At 37.1% G+C, this 7,810-nt stretch overlaps 1 non-coding gene across 1 annotated transcript; it reads right to left on the reverse strand.

Annotated features, from left to right (window-relative positions):
* Positions 1-7,326: 7,326 nt before the first annotated feature.
* TRNAG-GCC (transfer RNA glycine (anticodon GCC)) lies at positions 7,327-7,399 on the reverse strand. Its single transcript has one exon. It is a non-coding gene; the product is annotated as a tRNA-Gly (tRNA).
* Positions 7,400-7,810: the final 411 nt, after the last annotated feature.

Here is a 7,810-nt window from a genome sequence, read left to right on the forward strand (position 1 = left end):
AAGGATTTTGTTTTCAAAATTCTAGATTGGAATACTATTTATGTACCTTACATTTGCATGCATTCAAATGTATGGTACCCTTGTGAAAACCAATTTTTAAATTCCATTTAATAAAACCCATTTTATTATGAAATCATTAATAGTTAATAAAGCCAATTTTAAAACATAATAATTTCAAGGAATCAATTTTATGCAAGACGTTGATTTTAATAGTTAACAACATATACAAATATGATGAAACATAATTAAATCAACCACACAAGCATAAATAACTCAAGTCCATAACCATAGCCATATAAAGTTGACAACACTTGTTGACCGAAACAAGTGTGTCAAAAGGTCTCTCCTAAGGGACGAGCATGACACTAGGTATATGATGGTGAACTCCCACTTGATTCCGCATCCATATGCTTCAAGCGTTTACTTCTTGTTGTGATCCTTACTCTTTATTTGGGCTTCCACTTGGGCTTCCTCCAGAGTGGTGTTGTAGTTGCATCTTTCCTTTACAAAACATATCCTAATACGTTTTCAAGTAAAAGAAATACAACTACTCTACTTATTATTACAAGCCAATTTGAAAGAATAAACAGATTACAAACCCGAAAAATGAATATTACATCCAAATGAATAGATCACAACAAAACTACTTCAATATACACAAGTTCATGGCTAGGTCATGTACATCCAAACAAGCATGTCAACCTTTGACCAGAATGGTTCCCCTTTGGCCCTTAGTTATCGGCCCGGAACAGGGAACATAAAGTTCTTGGCCAAAAACCAAAACTTCAGAGTTTTCGGCACGACAGCTTTGGTCCACCGAGAACTAGTTTTCGGTCAACCGAGAAAAGGGTTTTGGGTGTCTTCGGCCTGACCGAGAACCATGGTTTCCAACCATTGTGTTCTCGGCCAGAGCTGAAAAACACAGATTTTGTCCAAAACAAAATATCATTTAAACGATTCAATTTTTCCAGATTTACCACATGCATGTATGGTACAATCTTGAAAAACCAAGGGGCAACCAAAATGCCTAAAGTTTTCGGCCAATTATGGTAAGAAACACCATGAAACCTGAGCACTTTAGATCCCAATTTGAAGTATGTAATCGTATAAGCGGCTCTTGATGCCATTGTTGGGTTACCACAAGATAATCAAAGTCCAATAAACCCTTTTGTTAGGAAAACACAGCGGAAATTATTAGATTTAAATCTTGTTTACCATTACACATAAAACCCGATTTATGTTAAACCCAATCCAGGATCCATATATGATTAACATCCTATCATGAACAACCATAAGGTGTTTTTTAAAAACATACCTTCAAGATTCCAGAAATTGAAGAAGATGAAGATATGAACGGCTAGATTCCAATAGAAAAATCCTCAAGCTTGTATACCCGAACAAGCTCCAACAAACACCAAGTCGCTAGGGACTTACACTTCTTTCAAATCTCCTTGTTCTTCTTTGGGTTTCGGCCGAGAGAATAGAAGAGAGAGTTGTGTGTGTGAGAGAGAAAGTAGAGTGATACAAAAATGAGATAATTATCATCTACCTATCACCATCCTTGCATGTCATTGAAACAAAACAAAAGGGAGAGAGGAGAGAGAGAGATGGCCGGCCTCATGGGGCTTTTTCCCCCAGAACCAAAATCCATTTTGTTTTTTTCTTTTAAACATATTTTGTTATTTATCCAAATAAATAACATTTCTCTCAAACATAAATTATCCACATAATTTATTTAACACACAAATGAAAATATTTAGAAAACCCATTTTCAAATATTACAACTGTTGATAATTATTACTTAGATCATATCTTACAATAAATATCGTGGCGTTTGTCTAGCTTGTTATTGGGTATGACTCGACTTGGATCATAACGTACTAGCCACATCAACTCGAATATGTGTGTTGGGCAGATCGATTCCAACATTTTTTACCTTGATGTTTTAGTGCCATGACTATAGAAGTTATTTGATATCCTTTTATTTTAATTTATACATATTTGAGAATATTATTTACGTCTTTATATGTTAAGCTATGTATGTGTTTATGTTTTATCTATATATGTGTTTATATGTTAAGCTGATATTGAATTTAATTTACCAGGGTTATTATGGATAATGAAACAAGCAAGAAGAAGCACAAATTGCGTTGTTATAACTTTTTGTTAGATTCAACCTATACAGGTGATCTAGTTGGGGAGTGTTTTCAACGTTCTAGGGAGACTATTAGTAGATCATTTCTTGAAGTTCTAGAGGCAATATTCGGTAGAGAAAAATGTTTTCAAGGTCTATCACGCGACATTATAAGACCAAAAGATCCAACTTTTTAATTTGTACCACCCAAATGTTGAACGACAACAGACACATGCCATATTTTACGGTATTAAAATGATTAATGTCACTCATGCTTATGTTACTTAACTAATTTCAAATTATATTTAGCATTGTATTGGATGTATTAGCGGTACACATATAGGGGCATGCATCCCAGAGGGTCAACAACTACCTTATATTGGTAGAAAAGGGGTGCCAACTTTCAACGTAATGGCAACATGTGATTTCGATATGTGTTTCACATTCGTATCAATTGGATGGGAGGGATCAGCACATGACACGCACGTTTTTATTAACGCGACCCAAAGTAGTAAATTCAACTTCCCACACCCACCTGAAGGTAATATTTGGAACTTTTTACATATATATTTGGAATTGTTTCATGTTACTCTTTAATAAATATCTAACGCCTTTTGTTATTCAACTCCCTTATCATGTAGATATTACTTGGTTGATAAAAGATATCCAGACAGAAATGGTTACCTTGTTCCATATTCCAAGACAAGATATCGTCAATCTAAATTTCAAAGAGAGCCCCCGAATAATATGCAAGAAGTTTTCAACCGTTCACATTCATATTTACGAAGTTATATTGAGAGGTCATTTGGAATTTTGAAGAAACGATTTAAGATACTTTATAATGGCCAAGTATAGCGTACAAACACAAGTTGATGTTATCATGGCTACATTTGCATTGCATAACTATATACGTAATTCTAAAGAAGATATCATATTTACTATATTGGAGCATCTTCCAAACTACATACCACGAGATAAATTGGATGATGTTAGTAACCATGACACAAACACGGGCGGTCTATTTGAAGGAACAACGAATGAGATGAAACATGTTCGCAACAATATTGCTACTTTAAATTGGAATGCATGACATTAATGAGTTACTAGTATTATATTATGGTCTTGACTGTTGGTCAATGACTAAGTTCTATTTAATTGAAAATGACCATGCTTTATTTATTTCTGAAAGAACTTTTATATATATATATATATATATATATATATATATATATATATATATATATTTGTGTGTGTGTGTGTGATTACATTTAGTATTATTTTTTTTAGTTATGCCCATTTTGGTCATTTTATACATTTTATTTACAGCTACAGCTACTCTGTCAAACACCTAAATATATCTAAAAAGCTACATCTACCAGCTTACAGCTACAGCTATCAGCTACCAGCCTCCAGCCACCAGCTTCTAGCCACTAGCTAGTTTTGCCAAACATACCCAAAATGTTAAGTCAAAAATTTTGGTCAACTCTTCGAACTTATCAACATTTTCAAACGGATACGATTAAAATAAATAAAAACATATCAGGTTTGTAGCTTACTTTTTATCCAAACAACTTTCGGTTATTAAAAACTGAAAACAGAAAATTTAGATTTTCAAATCTGAAGTTAAAAACAAGGCTCTAGTTATCCACACACGCTTTGACTTATCCACATACCCTTGGAATCCATACGATCGTATGGCTCTTATACAATCGTATAAGACGACAGCTTTTGTCAGCTTCTCGCAGCCTTTGTCTGATGTCCAGGAACATTCCATACGATAGTATGGACACTATACGATCGTATAACGTGTTTTGGTTTTGTTTTTTAAACAATCTGCAACTTTCGTATGAACTTTGGGTTTGTGAGTTTTTTAAACAACCAACAACTATACGATATTTTTTTAGGACGTGTGAGTTTTGAGAAAAGGGTATATCTTTGGGTAGATGCATGTTTTAACTACCCGTTTATTATTCGGAACTTTGGTATAACGCTTTTAAGAAATTATAACTTTAAAAGGCTTAAACTTTTATAATGTATAGCTAGTTGTTTGTCATGTTCGTTCGGCGCGAGACCCGTATATTTAGAGGAAAAAACATGTAGCATAAACCCAATTTGCTATATTAATACTATATCAATTAATAATAAATGAATTTAGATATACTAAAAGCTACAATAAAATTTTGCCATATAAAGTCCATGTACGGGATATTATATCATATTTCATGCAGCATTCATGTTCATGTATCTTCACGTTTTGTTTTTAACATACACGGCTAACTCAATCAATTTTTGTTTTTGTTTTTTTGTTTCCATACGATCATTTGGGAGTCCAGTCAAACTCCGTACACTAAGCGTGCAGGTGTACTTTCGTTGTACTTTTATTCCATACAATTGTATAGCTCATATACAATCGTATATAGGGTGTGTGAGTTTTTAGAAAGGGCGTATGAATATCATGACCCAAAAACAATGGTCTTACTAGAGACACCCAAGGAAATTAAAAACACCCATCCAATCTGCCACTGATTGCCCTATCCGTCACGGATTACTTTTTTTTATCTTATACTGTCTGTACCCTATCTGCCACGGAATGGGCTATCCACCGCTGACCTCGTACACATCAACCTCATACTATCAAATCAGTCTAACCTCATACCCAATCCGCCACGGACAGAGCGATCCGCCCCGGACTGTTTCAATAATTGAATTTTAAGGCTCCTGTTCCCTTTCTCTATGTATTATGTATGCCTCCACAAGGAAAATTAATAAAACAAGTATGTTACAAAATATTTGTTAAAATATACAAAAAAGATGTCGTTGTATGATATTTTGTTTGGTGACGCGAACGACGAGCAGTCGGGCTATGCATATAACGAGCCTGGGCAACTGGGCTTGCTAGATTTAAATGAACTTCTAGACTCGAACCATGAGCCGGGCTATGCATATATCGAGCAGTACGACTTACCAAATCCTGACCAAGTTATTTAGTATATTTATATAGTACAATAGCGCGCTAGTTATTTTTTAAATAATATACGTTGCCACTATATTTTATCAAGGGTATATTATATACGGTAGTCACCCTTACTGGCCAGAGGAAAATAGGACATCGCCGAATACATACGATGTCGGACCTGAACAACAGCCTTATGGTCAGTCTTCGCAACAGTTACATGTAGACGGTCCGTATTACGGAACCCAAAATTCGTACCAGCTACCTTTAGAAGAGCAACCATACCTATCATGACCAGTCACGAGTAACGTTGTTGATGGCACTCAAGAGGCTCACGGCGAAGGAGGCGATGATGACGATGACGACGATGACGATGACGATGACGATGACGATGACGATGACGATGACGATGTTTGATGATGATGATGATGATGCTGATGATGATGATCGTTACATATGCCAGACGACATTTTCCTATGTAACTGATAATGTATGACCCAATATGTTCTTGTCAGGTCCCCGATTTCAGTTGGATCTTACTCAAATAATGCCATAACTCACACAAATAGATGTGTCGACAAGGGAGTTAATGACGGGTTGCTATATTTAGAAAGATTGCCATTTGTTAAAGGCGGAATCAATAACAAATGATGTTGTTTCTAAACAGTAATCAAAAGGTATCTAACACACACAAGATTCACTCACAAGATTTTCATTTATATAATATTCATCATACAAAGGGTAATCGATTTAGGGTTTCTTGAATGGAAAGTTTTTCCGTACTATTCTAGGACAGCCGTCACTTTCAAGAAATATTCTTTCTTATCCAAAAAGTGTAAAGGCTCAAATCCGTAGGAGGCGTGTCCTAAATTATTCTATTTATAGGCCTGCCATCCTAGGACAGCTGTCATTCCTTCTAGAAACCCTAAACGTAAATACATATTCAATTTACATATTCAGAATTATTCTAAGTGTAAAACAAGTCTTCCCGGTAGGCTTTGCAGTTATCTTGATTTTCCGAGTAGGTTGTGTGCTCTGACATCCTTCATAACTTGGAAACATAGAAGGGTGCCCGGGATCAGTTTCCGGGTAGACTTTACTTGAAGAGTATTTTACCAAGTAAAATACTCACCGGGTAGACTTCAATCTTCTTGACTTTGCCAGACTTTGCCCGACAAACCCTTACGAGCAACCTTGTTCTTCAATGGTCCCTTTCAACCCTTTGCTAGAAAAGAGCTTATTAGCAAAGTGTGCTCGGCATCACTGTTCCTTGCTTGAGTTGAACCTTGTCCGATGTTACTTAGAGATATTCCATTAAACCATCAAGCTTACTTGGACCACAATTATTAATGAATACCTTGCCCGGTCTTCCAATCACTTGGCTTCATGAGCTTGGTTAGCCGAAAGCTTACTCGGGAGTGAACTTTACTTGGCTCTGAAGAACATACTTGCTTGATAAAGTGAACCTTGCCCGGATTAGCATAAACTAGTGAACCTTGCCCAGTAATACACTAATTTGCAAACCCTGCTCGGATATCCACTAAAGAAGACTTCTTGAAGATAACCTTGCCCGATAGACAAAATATCATGCGCGGCTAAGTAAAAGCTTACTCGGAGGTCTAAGGTGTGCCCGGATCCATACTTAATGAATTCTGAGGAGGTTGAGAAGATTCCAATCTTCCATATGTCACTTTAGAACAAATCTTTGACTCAAAAATCTCCCCCTCAAGTCAATTATTTGACTCAACAATCTCCCCCTAGATTGGAACACCTCAGCTGACCCAAAACATTCTATGGTTACTTACACTTAGTCAAAATACACATCAAATCAAAATCAAAATACATATTCGTAACATAAAAAAGTTACTTCGAGAGGCGATGCTTATACCTCTTCTTTATCGATAGGATTCCCATCATTTGCAGTCTCCGGCGAAGGAGATAAGGGCGAGGGACCGAACATGTTCTATCCTCAACCTCCATCCGTCATTAGTAATCTCAATTCGCTTTTCCTATTCACTAGTACAATGCGCGCTACAACTAGAAGCCCCTTACTAGTAAGGGAAAAGGCTAGTTGTAGCGCAAGGGCTGATGAAACAGCAACTTGTTAGGACTAGGTTTTGGCTCACCCCTTTATTCTTATTAGGAAGATAGGTTTGGAACCCTATACAAGGGGCTTCTTGCCGCTCACCCCTATCTCTAAAGGGGCGCACACTCGTTACCACTAAACGACGAAGCCGGGAGCGGAAGGAGGGACTTGAACCCTCAACCTCAGCCTTGGCAAGGCTATGCTCTACCAATTAAGCTATTTCCGCCAGCTACGGTAGTGGCGAAGCACTACTGAGCAATTCACGTATCACTTGATACGGACAACTTCTGTTTTTCCGGCGGACCACAGTCTTGACCTCCGATCGAGTTACGAACACGAGTAGGTAGGCGGCTAGGGGGGCGGCAGGGCTGCGCCTTTTCAATCAATCTCCGGCCGCTCCGCTATTGGTGCGAGCTGTAAGGAGTCGCATCGCGAACCTATATATATATCATCTGCTAATACACGGCCAATTAATGTTTGGATAAAAATCATGTCCGCCATCATTCCATTTCGAGGACTTACAGAAATACCTCGAACGGTGCCACAATCTGTTCGACGTACAACAATGTGTTGCACTACTTCAACAAGTCTACGCATGAGATATCCTGCATCTGATGTTCGTATAGCGGTATCCACA

The sequence above is a fragment of the Bidens hawaiensis genome, unplaced genomic scaffold (genome assembly GCF_021521415.1).
Source record: "Bidens hawaiensis isolate Kalapana, Puna unplaced genomic scaffold, B.hawaiensis_p1.1 tig00008194_1, whole genome shotgun sequence".
Taxonomy (NCBI): domain Eukaryota; kingdom Viridiplantae; phylum Streptophyta; class Magnoliopsida; order Asterales; family Asteraceae; genus Bidens; species Bidens hawaiensis.